The sequence below is a fragment of the Cnephaeus nilssonii genome (genome assembly GCF_951640355.1).
Source record: "Cnephaeus nilssonii genome assembly, chromosome: 9".
Taxonomy (NCBI): Eukaryota; Metazoa; Chordata; class Mammalia; order Chiroptera; family Vespertilionidae; genus Cnephaeus; species Cnephaeus nilssonii.
The window spans coordinates 34,353,549-34,356,537 of record NC_137080.1 but is presented as its reverse complement, the minus strand read 5'-3'; the positions used below and the strand labels follow the sequence as shown (position 1 = coordinate 34,356,537).

At 39.1% G+C, this 2,989-nt stretch overlaps 1 pseudogene across 1 annotated transcript; it reads left to right on the top strand.

Moving 5' to 3' along the window:
• The first annotated feature begins 217 nt into the window (after positions 1–217).
• LOC307105417 (large ribosomal subunit protein eL27-like) lies at positions 218–1,990 on the top strand (annotated as a pseudogene). The gene is made up of 2 exons: positions 218–626; positions 1,981–1,990. The product of its transcript is annotated as a large ribosomal subunit protein eL27-like (transcript).
• Positions 1,991–2,989: the final 999 nt, after the last annotated feature.

Sequence of the window (2,989 nt, the reverse complement as noted above, 5' to 3'; positions counted from 1 at the left end):
TGTGTCCCAAGGACCTGGAACTAAGCCTAGTGTGTACCAACTGTGATAGCTTTGTAATGGGTCAAGTTGGCTAGGCTAAACTCTATCTCCCAGAATTCCTTTTCTATTATGTTTTCAGATAGGCTAGGCTACAAAGGATATTCTCTTGTAAGATTTGCAGAATGGAAAGGAGGCAGTACCTTTCTGCTCTAGGCTTTGTCCTATGGTCGCTGTCAACATGGGCAAGTTTATGAAAACCGGGAAGTGGTACTGGTCCTGGCCAGATGCTACTCTGGATGCAAAGCGGTCATTGTGAAGAACATTGATGATGGCATCTCAGACCACCCCTACACCATGCTCTGGGGGGCCGGAATTGACTGCTGTCTCCACAAAGCGACAGCTGCCATGGGCAGGAAGAAAATAGCCAGAGTCAAAGACCAAGTCTTTTGTGAAAGTTTATAACTACAGTTACCCCATGCCCACAAGATACTCTGTGGATATCCCCTTGGACAAAACTATCATCAACAAGGACATCTTCAGAGCCTCTGCTATGAAATGCAAGGCCAAAGGGAGGCTAAGGTCAAGTTTGAAAAGAGATACAAGACCAGCAAGAACAAATGGTTCTTCTGGTTTAGATACAGCTACAGGTTTAGATCTTTTTTGTTTCAGTCATTAAAAATCCAAAACATAGCCCGGCCAGTGTGGCTCAGTGGTTGAGCATCAACATATCAACCAGGAGGTCACAGTTCGATTCCTGGTCAGAGCACATTCCCGGGTTTCGGGCTCAAACCCCAGTGTGGGGTGTGCAGGAGGCAGCCAATCAAAGATTCTCTCTTATCATTGATGTTTCTATCTCTCTCAATAAAGTCAATAAAAATATTTTTAATCCAAAATATAAAATATTATTTTTTAAAGAAATGAGGTAGTAGCCAGTATAATTATATGTCATCATCTTTACTGATAGATCCAGAAAATAAACTTTTCTAAATTCTTCTTATATTTAGGACTGAATTTTCATAGGTCTAAACATAAAATTTCATTTTTTATAATGTAAATAAATTAAGTAATTTGTAAAATGATGCACCTGGTTGTGCTTTAGAAAAAAATTAACATATTGTAGTTAAAAAGTCTTGAAGATAATTTTTTTTTTAATACAGATTATTTTGTCCTGTCCAGGTGGCTCAGTTGGTTGGAGCATCATACCATATACCAAGAGGTAGCCAGTTTGATCCTGGGTTGGGGCGCATACAGGAAGCAGCCAATAGATGTTTCTCTCTCACATTGTTGTTTCTCTCTCTCTCTCTCTCTCTCTCTCTCTCTCTCTCTCTCTTTCTCTCCCCTTTTTCTCTCTCTAAAAATCAATTTTTAAATTTTTAAAAATATATATACATAAATAAATGTGACAAAAAATTTATATGAATGACTATATACACAAATACAGTAATATCTTACTAATTTAGGTAAAAGTACATCTGAATAAGTGGGTACATTGTAAATAGTATTGTAAAAATTATTATATTTAAGCTTCATTTTTATTACTTTTACTTACATTGAATAATTCTTAAAAGTTCATAAAAGTTGGCAAGCAGAAAACTTTGAATTCTGTTTTTAGATGTGAATCCTTTGTTATTTCAATTTTATAATTATTTATATTCAAATTATTTCTCTGCTGGTACAGTGTTTTTCAAAGGCCCAGAGACTTCTCTTTTTTTTTTTCTGCTTGGGTTAAACATTTATCTCGCTATCTTGTTGGCCATTCTTTGAAAACTCTCTCTTGTAAGTGCAAAGTAAACATCCACCTCTGTGTCTGAGTATCACAAACATAGTCAAAATGAAAGCAGTTTTACTGTAACATGATATTAAGCCCGAAGAGATAAATATATCCTGGCAAAAGAGGAAGACAGGCTAAGCATCAACAGTAAAAATGTATAACTCATCAGTTTCAATGACAGAAATGTCGCATAAAACTTTCTGTTTTGAATTGGTTTCGGATTCCCTTAGTTTCAGTTGAGGTTTAAATTGCAGCCTTAAATGATCAAACACCAGTTCCCTTGGCCTGGCTTTCTCCCTTTCGCAGCAACTCGAGCCAGCTTAGACAATTCAGCTTAACCAAAATACAGTCAAACACTTGGAAAACTCTCAACACACCTGGCCTACATTTGAGCTGTATGACAACCTGGGTTTCAAGCTTCACTGCAGTAATTTGTGGCACAACAGTTAGCTGCATGCGTGGGGGAGGGGGTGGGCTGTGTCACCCAAATGTTGAGAATGGTGAGTATGGAGCCCAGCGATGTCAGAAATATATGTAACCAAGGGACCTTGCCACATGAAACAAATAGTTAACATGAATAAACACAGAGGGGGGAAAGAATCCTGGAAAAGCAATCACAAGACTGCAAAAATGACTCTTTAGGACCGAAAGATTTCATATGGAAACTTTTCTGCAGCTGTGACCATGTGTCTGTATTAACAACAGACCTGTGTTGTTTGGTTTGGGGGTTTGACAGATTACAGTATCCTGTGCTATCCTCTTGTCTTATGGGAAAATAAAGGGAAATGTAACTCTAGAGATTCTTCATCCAGTATTTTTACACGTTCCCCAATTCTCCTGAGCTCTCCCATAGCGGTAGCCTCGATGAGAAAGCCTTCAGAGTTCAGTGGTAAAGTCGGAGAGAAAAGTTTGAGCGTGGCCATTGCAGTCAGCCACTGATGGAAATGAAAGCTGGACCCTCTGGAAAGCCTGGCTGCGGCGCTGGGGGATCATGTGAAACTGGAATGAGTGGTTGGGCTGGAATCGGGAAGAGCTTTCCCATGCGATTGCCCAGTCTCCTGACCCCGCAATTTCCATAACCGCTTAACCCAACCCTACTTCTCTGCTTGTTCTCATCCAACACAAATTAATATTTTCGTCAAAATTACTTGTTAAGTGCCTAACTGGTGACAATGCAGGACTATACCAAGAAGTGAAGCAAAGAGTTCCCTCTCTTTCAGGACAAATGTGAAGTTATAA